The following is a 9,006-nucleotide window of genomic DNA, read 5'->3' on the forward strand; positions in this document are numbered from 1 at the left end:
ACCGCCGGGCTGGCCGCTGAGGGGGCTGAGCCGGGGTCGTGCCCAGGGAGGTGCCCGTCCCTTACTAGCCGTCTGCAGCCTTCTCGGCGTCTTCCAGGCGAAAGCTCCGAGCCCCAGTGCCCGCACCGGGCTTTCTGGAGCCGCTTCTGGCTACAGCCCGCCCCTGTAGTGTCCTTATTGGATTCCTCGCCAAGGGGGTGTTGCTGCAGTGATAGCACAGTGATATGCCGGAGCTGCGGAGCGTTGTATAAGAAGGAGCTGCAGGGAGCGGAGGAGAGTTAAACTGGATCACGTTGCTCCTCTCTGAGCTGAAGAGGTTAGTGGCTATTACTTAATCCCTGCTAACTGTAATTAGGATTTGGAAGCACCGCTTTCGTGTCCTGCCCCCCCTCCACCCTCCCCACGGTCGCTTGCCACCAGCGTTCCCCCCTCGGTTGTGAAGGAGTGGGGGAGTCCTGCGAGTCACGTTGTCCTGGCTGCTCCAAAGACACCCACCACACCAGAGGGGAGAGGCTAGTCCTGGGAGAGGGGGCAACAGAGAGAAAGAAAAGAGAGAAGTGTCCCTTGTTGGGAAGAATGCCCAAGGTGCAGTGAAGCAGAGCATTAGTTGGTAGGTGATGTGGAAGTAGCCAGGTAGCATCACTGTGTAGCCGGAGAGCACTGCATGGTAAAAGCATAAGAAGTCATTTAAAACCTTTCCTGCAAAGTGTCTTCTGGTCTTGTTGAGCTTCCTCCAAGTCCTGTTAAAACCCGTGCTTACTGCAGGTGTTTGACGCCCTGTTCTGAAATGGCAGAGCATTAACCTTGCTGTACCTCAGTTTACCCAAGTGTAAAGTGGAGATGGGAACATTTTCCTTTTGTAAAGGAACGTGGTGGGGCCATGTTCCAAACAACCTTCAGTGGGAGAAAGGTGATTCTTACGTTCTCAGATACAGTACAGAATCCATGTGTAAAACACATCGCCACTTTATTAATAAACTACTTTATGCTGTAGTCACATCACACAATCTCAAAAAAAAAAAATACACAGCAAGGCTCAGTTGACATGCAGAGAAGAGACAGGATCAGCCTTTATATAACTCCTGGCATTGTGCTCAACTTTGGAGATAGAGCTTGTTTAAAAAAAAAACATGCTGGTGTTAATTAGGGCAACAGTTTATTGAACTGGTATTGTGTGAAATAATTTTTATCCAAGTCCTTGCATTGATTTGCCAAATTAATTTTCCTGGAGTGAGGATAGTTGTTCAGCTGTTGGTTCTTTAATTACAGATGTGAACACAGAATGACATGGTGTCAAAAATCCGTAACACAGTGTTTGGGCACCTTTCTGTCATTTGTGTTGATAAATGGGAAAGAAAAGACAAATCTGTTTCAATAATAGAAATCCATCTTGAAGCTTAATCTTCACTAAATAAAGAACAATAGGTAAATATTTAAAATTAATTTCAGCACATATAAGAAAGCATTAGTTAAAGTCTTACTAAAAACTATTGTCAAGCAGTGCACTCGACTTAGATATTCAGTAATTGATAGTAAAATATTAGTGGTTGATATGATTCTTATTGTTGGACCAGGGAACTTCCTTTATACTGGAGGGCTGATGATTCTGGACTGGTCCTTCTGAGTGTACATGCACATGGTCAACAAACTTTTTTCCTAATACCAACTACACAGTTTCAGTAGACAGTAAATTGAGTTACTGTTTGTGAGCGACTGGAGTTTAAGTCAATGGATTATGGTTTGTGTTATCCTTAAAGGAATGGCAATACTAATTTTGTATAGTTAAAAAGAAGAATCAATCTTTGTCTTTTTCAACTTCTTATTTTTCGTGTTGTCATTATTTGCCAAATTGTTATGCTAGCTGGATGCTTCAACACCCACTCCTCACCCGCAAACGACCCCAAAAGATTACCACGTTCAGCTCTGAGTGACTTAATTTTAGAAGTCAAAGGGCCAACCTTTCTTTTTTCAATGAAGAATGTCTGCTGTGTCAACAGACTTCAGAGGGTAAGCCTAGCAGATGAGAATAGAATGAGAAAAGGGCCCCTTTGATCTCTGCACTAAAAATGAACCATCCTTGTCAAAAGAAGTGAAGATAAATTAACTGGCCAGGTTTTGAATTAAGATGGGAAACACTTCCCACTTACACTTTGGTGTCAGGACTTCAGTAAGGTGCAGGAGTGGAATGCACATTGGCATTTGTGCTTTTTGATGATAAAGTCACCTCAGTTTCCTATGGCCTGTAGAGAGGATGTTGCACTGTATGCTGTGCATGTTTGTTGTAGGAAGCTTCAGTGGGTGTTTTCCATTACCACTGGTGTGGTCCATTGAAGCTCTGTCTGTGCTGCCATCCTTGGCGAGGTAGGCAGCAGTCAGGCAACAGGAGATAAAACCAAACCAAAGCTGGAAAGAAGTGCAGAAACTAACAGAAGGAACTTGTGTGGGGGTGATAAAGCAGTGTTTGTGATGGAAGAATACTGCCCAGGAATGGAGTTTGTGTGTTAGACACACTGATACAGCCACATCAGCATGTGCAGGACCAGGGACAACTCACTTCTAATTTTCAGACAGCCCTGGAACTTTCTGAAGTTTCCAGGTAATTCTTAGTGTAGTGAAAGAACTTTGTACTGCAATTTACCAAGCGAGGTGTCAAAAAGGTTACTTCACTGAGAGAGGGGGGAATGGGGCTTAGGGAAGGAAAACAGTCTGAAAGCCGAGGCATTTAGCAGCTTAATCCCCTAGTAAAAAAAAGAAACCAAACCCTGAATGTGTACTTGCCCTGTTGTCACTCGGTAGAATAAAGGTTGCTGAGGGCCTGTCCCTCTCCTCTCCTCTGAAGCTAGCCTTGGACAGTGGAAAGTGTTCGCATGTGTGTAATGCCCAAACTTCTGTCTTAAAACATCATAATCATTTGGCCTACATCTTGAAACCTTATCAAATAAGTACAACTGTGATGAAAATAATAAATGTGTAACAAATGTATATTTACACATTTGACCCGTTTCTTCCCTACTAAACAAAAAAGAGCTTTGGCCTTTTGTTTAACAGAGCTCTATTGTGCTAGTTAGAAAGCCTTGCAGAAAACACACCTGACTGGGAAAGAAAATGAAATGAATCTGATAATCCTGTTACTCCAGATAAGGGCCAACCACCACTATAGCAACATGAGTTTAACAGCGTAACATAAGATTCTCCTTTTATTTTTTTTCTCCCCTTCTTTCTTCTTGATACAGCATTACAAATAAGTTAGAAAGACTGTTTGAGGCAACTAGTGTTCTTGTTACATTATAGTAACTATCCTAAATGCTAAATTAAAGGCTGCACAACACGACTAATAAACCAAGTCACTTTCATGGCTGAAATAATATTCCTGGGTTTATTAGCATTTGCTCTTAGTGAAATGTGTAAACAGAAAGGGCTCTTGTCTTGTTGTTACCTTTGTTCCATGAATGAGAAGAGAGGAAAGTTGCCAGAAAGAATATGGAATTATTGAATAATCCCTGAATAAAAGGAAGAAGTGTTACAGGATGTGAGGGGAGAAGCTGAGACCACAGCCATTCTAATTGAAACACCATGGATGTTTTTTAGCTGTGCTAGAAGCTGTAAAGCTTTGTGAACCTTTCCGTTGCTAGGGAGAACAGTATTTCCTGTCTTTTGCAGGTTATGACACAGATTACTGGGGAAAACTGGTTAGTCTGTTATTTGGTGATGAATTTAGAGACCGTCGTGTCTTGCTCGTACTTGTTTTTGGAGTAATTTGCTAATTATTCTCGGACATGGCACAATTATGTGTAGGTGAAATGGGATTACTATTGTGTAGATCTCTTTGCACTTACTCTTGGTGACAAACTTAGGAAGGACTGAGATTTTCTTTTTTTTTCCCCATTAAATCAGATTAATAAAATTTGGCTGGAGATGGCAAATTAACTCCTGGGTTCTATCTTCTTCTGTAGTTATGATTATCTAGTGGCAAAGATCTGTGAGGGACTTGTGGAAAAGGACAAAGATGAATTCTGTACTGGTGACAATTCACTGTTAAGTGATGGGGCTATAAATCAGTGATATACTTCTGGCATTGGAGATGACTGTGAGCTTCAACTGCTTTTATTCTTGGTGTCCAGTGTAAGACAGAGTAGGCCTGGTTTTTTTTCATAAGTATGGACTTGTGGAATTTGCAGTCTGAGTATCCTGGAGTGCATTATCTGTTAGAAACAGCCTTGAGATGTCTTAAGTTCATCATCCAGAAATCTCAGTGACTGCTGGAAATGTTTGCTCTAGGAAACATGTTTTTCATTTGGATTTTGTACCCCTCTCAAATGGCAACAGCTGAGAAAAACTTTGATTTTTGAAATCTATTTTACATTCACTTACTTGCATAGTGCAGTGGAGTAGCTATCCTTGCATTTAGCCTGGTATTTACAAAAGAACAACATACTGCCTGCTCTTATATGCCTGGCATCTGTAATGAGACCTGAAAACTAAGGGCTGCTGAATAAATCATTTCAAAATAAACAGGTCATTTGGCTGACTCTGCTTACTGTTAAAATTAACACTATTCTAACAGGTGTTTCCATGCCAGTCCTTCCTGAATAGGTCCTGGTGGCAACCAGCCTGATCTAGTAATATTTGCAATATAGATATAATGGAAACACAGCCGAAGAACCATAAAAAAAAATCCATATTGTATGGTAATATAAACAGGGCTTAAAGTGCCTGGATGACAGCTGGTCCTCTGTTTTAGTGGAGAGAAGAGCTTCATATCATTTTTCCTCTTGCCCTTCAAGCAGGGAATGTGACAATGTAATTCTCTGGCCGCTCTGAGCCCAGTTTGTCCGTTAACGCTCCACCAGAAAGGATGCTGGCTTCTAAAGAAGGCAGAGATGGAGGACACAGTCTGTATTCCCTGCTGCCTCAAAAGAAGGCCTAATTTTGCACCAGAAAGTGTATAAGGCACTTTCCCCTCCTGCCCCCAAATGCAAGGTGAGCAGTTTTCTTGCATTGAGGAGCTCGGGTTGAGAGAGTACCTTTCAGAAAACCCACTGGTGTGCTGCAGCGTGCTCCCAGCCCTGTCAGTTGGCTGGTACCTTCCCACCATCAAATGGCCTGTAATACCATAAACAAAATGTTTGGTTTTCAAACACGGGAGAGGAGGTCCTCCTGTCCTAGATGCTGCTAAGTTATCGACTCCTAAGGAAGCATGAAGGTGCTGATAACTCTGGAGATCAAGTTTCTTTCAGTTAAATGACTACTAAATGAGTCTTCCACTCTTCATCTTTCGTTTTCAGGGTCTCATACTGCCATGCTGACAGGGATGGCCTTTTTGATCAAGAGTATCATCACAAGCAAGGAGATCTGATGCAGTTGCCAAGTCACTCTCTGTCATATTTGAGAAGTCATGGCAATCAAGCCAAGTCTCCAGTGACTGGAAAAAGGGAAACATCACACCCAGAGCAGGGGAGTTGGACTAGTTGATCTTTAAATATCCATTCCCACCCAAACTGTTCTGTTATTCTAACAAAAAGAAGTTCAGAGTACATTCCTTCACAACGTGCTTGTTATTATTATTTTTCATTTCAAGCTACTACATGACCTTATTTTTGCTTATATGCCTATCTGGAATTCCTATTCATATCAGGATATGTATTCCTATTCCAGACTGCAGAGCTAAAATCCAAGTGGTCAGGAGGAAAAACCATCCCTTGTGAAAGCAAATGTAGTCAAATGTCTTGTGACCTGTGAGTCTGGCTCACAAGCCATTGTTTGGCCACACTGTTACGCTCTTTCTCCAGCTCAATTTAATCCTAAAAAAAGCCAATGGATCCAAATGCACTCAGAAGGCAGATCAGTGCAAACAGTTGTCATTTACATATTCTGGGCTGCTGAAGCTCCATTGCTACTTTTATGTAAACAAGCCTGACCATGGGAGGGAAGAACAGAGATCTATTGTCCAGTATCTAAGACAGGCATCTGTGACAACTTTCAGATGCCCATGTGTAGTGTTTGTGTTTATGATACTTATGTAGGCTGCTTTGTGTTTTCCGTTTCTAATGATAAATAAAGAGATATTTTGTCTGAAACCTGCTTTGTGCAAAGGCCTCAGTCATGCCCAAGACGTGGATTGCTTAGATAATAGAAATTAATCTTATACAGTGAACTTTTTTTCCGAGAACCTCAAAATGCTTTATTGAATTATGGTAGTAGAAGGTAAGGGGAGAAAGAGGGATTTAGACTGGTACTTAAAAAAGCTGCAAGGCTGAATAAAGTAATAAGCAGGATTGCTGCTATATTTTAAAATTGCTTTTTTGTTACCACTGGTAGCATAGGATGGTGGTGGTTGAGTACAGCCACTTTCTTCAGAACTTGGTGACCTCTTTGTCCATTTAAAGGAATCATGCTGTTAAGGACATGAAGTGATAACAGAGCTCTTCTCTTCTAAGAGTAGCTGTTAAATCACTTCACCAAAATTTCACAGAAAAAATGACGTGGGTATATTCTAGTAAAATCTGGTTAAGAGAGAGAAAGGTCTGTATTATGTTTCGAAGGGGAGTATTCACTCTTGGAAAGCTCCTTCCCATTCTTTTTCTACCTCTTTTACAAGGTATATATCCCTCTTCCAGTGGCCTGAGCATAGTCTGCTCCTGAACCTCTGCAGTAGCTATTTTAATTATTGCAGTTAGGTGGTTCTGTTGATCCTGCCTTTGATGGGATATTAGCCATTTGTTCAGCCACAGTTGTTACTAAATAAAATATTGGTCCACCTTAAGCACTGGCAGAGGAAGTTAAGAGTGGTACTGGTTTCTTTTATCCCAGTTACATGGCCGTGCTGCTTCTGAATAGATTGTGCAGGCAGTCAGCTTCCTAAAGCCTTCCAGCTCCACATCTTTGGAGGCAGATTGTGAGGAGTAAAGGTGTTTTTAAGCCTATTTGCCCACTATGGTTATTTTTACATAGATTTTGGAAAGTATCATGAGTTTTGTAGGCTCTTCCAAGAGCTTCATCAGTCTCAAACCAAAGAGATTTAAGAAAGCATGTAGAACCTACGATGCCCCTGTTACCCTGGCACAATCCATCCTGTATCCTTCAGCTGATGTCACTGCATGGACCAAATCAAGTCAGTTCATCATTCTAATAAGTTTTGTATTCTTTACATATCCATATGCAAGAGCTGCAATGTATATTTAACTCTTTTTAGACAGGTTTTAAATACAAGTAGTTGTTGGAGTGGCTTGAGTAAAGCGCAAGCTTTGCTTGCAGTTGGACCCAACTTGATGGCAGTTTTCTAGGTCCTTCTGGAGACTTTTTGGAACAACAAATCTGGTGAAGGCAGATCTGTGGAGGCAGACAGTTGTAAACAGGAACCATTTTGTTTGTCTAGCATGAGCCTGAGCATGTCAGGCTCTAGGTTGGCAGAGAACCTGAAGGTTCTGTCTTAGGCATGCTCAGAGCTGTCTGACTCTACAGGCAAATCAAAACTACTGGGTAATTTAGTCATCTACTTGGCATAAAAAACTACATCTCTGCCTGTAGAAATTGCAGAGTTTGATGTGGGTAGACCTAGGAATTTGAAGTGGAGACATGGAGTTTGTTTTTGCATTGTGTCCAGTTATACACAAAGAAAAGGTTGTTCGTCCTAAAACCTTGCATGGGACCTAATGAGCAGTTGAAGTACTGTGGAAAATATGCTTTTACACCACACCTGTAACCTTTTAAATTTTTTTAAAAAAATATTTTTCTTATCAGTAGGATACCAAACACCCCCTCTAGTGGCTGATATTTTGGTAAAGGTGTTTTCGGTTTCTTGGGACAGTTTTAACAGGTGAGTAGCATGTCAGTACTACGTGACTGCTAAATCACACTGAATTGCAGGCTAGCTCTTCATGAGAGAGCAGGCGAGTGCCTGTGCAATCCTTAAGTGTTGTGACGCCCAGTAACATGAAAAATACCAAGCTCTAAGGTTAGGAGGGATTTGAGTAACCTCAATGTTAGTGTTCATTCAAGAGCTTATTTTGTTTCCTAGTTTCAAAGCAATTGGTAGATTTCCCAAATTTAATGGGAATGGGGAGCATCCAGTGCATTTTTCAGGCCCTACTGAGGAATGGCAGACTGATGAAATGAGAGAGGTGTTAGCCATTGCATGCATTATTTTAAAGGTTACAGTGTCGTGCCAAATGTTCCCTTCACCCCAATTTATCTCAATCTGGTTATTAAAAAAACCCTTTCTGTCGCTTTCAATTTATTTTAGAAGAGAGAAAACATTTTTGTTGGGGTAGGGGAAGAGAAAGGCAACTAAAAAAAGGTACAGTTGTCTGACCAGCTACGATTTCTGTGTATGCTGTTTGCTTTGAAGAGAGTGTGGGGCAGGCCTCTAGTGTTACAAGCTGCTGTCACACTAACGATGGAGGCAGACGGTTTCATCAGCCATGGTAAGCAATATCTTTATGGTGACTGCAGCATGTGGCAGGAGTGCTTTTTTTGTTTGGGGAATTCTCAAAATAGGTCAGCCTGTTCCAGATCTGAGATGCAGTGACCTTTAGTGGACCGGAAGATAGGTATCGTTTGTTGGCTTGAGTCCATAAAGATATTAAAAGGCCATACTTTGTGGCTGGATATGTGTTTTGTTCTTGTGCCTACTAATATTACAGTAAACAGCAAAAACTCATTGATGTCAAAGGGATTACTTGCAAATAAAGCTAAGCATGCATATAATTCTACGTAGTGTTTGGGTTTCAGATGATTTTAACAGCAAGAGAAAGGGAAGATAAGATGTTTTTTTTTGTGTCATGCATTATATAGGATTGTTTTATATAGACGTCTACATACAAGCCTTAGTGTTAGCCACCTTTTGTAGGTGTCTGATCTGTGTGGGATTTTCTGCACTGAAGAAGAGAGGTAATAATACCTACTTGTTACATTGAACTTATCATCAGTCGGTCTGAGGGTGTCTTATAGAAAAGAAAGAGTTCCTCTGCTGTGGAACTGGGAGGACTGTCAGGGAACGAGGGGGTG

General features: G+C 41.4%; 1 protein-coding gene across 1 annotated transcript in view; it reads left to right on the plus strand.

Annotated features, from left to right (window-relative positions):
• Window positions 1-226: 226 nt before the first annotated feature.
• The window catches only part of BLVRA (biliverdin reductase A), a 28,857-nt gene continuing 20,077 nt past the window's right edge, over window positions 227-9,006 (plus strand). The window contains exon 1 of the mRNA XM_008940596.1: window positions 227-316. The gene's annotated coding sequence lies outside the window, so the exon portion shown is untranslated. The remainder of the gene's footprint in view (window positions 317-9,006) is intronic.

This window comes from Merops nubicus, unplaced genomic scaffold, assembly GCF_000691845.1.
Source record: "Merops nubicus isolate BGI_N331 unplaced genomic scaffold, ASM69184v1 scaffold25495, whole genome shotgun sequence".
Lineage (NCBI taxonomy): Eukaryota > Metazoa > Chordata > Aves > Coraciiformes > Meropidae > Merops > Merops nubicus.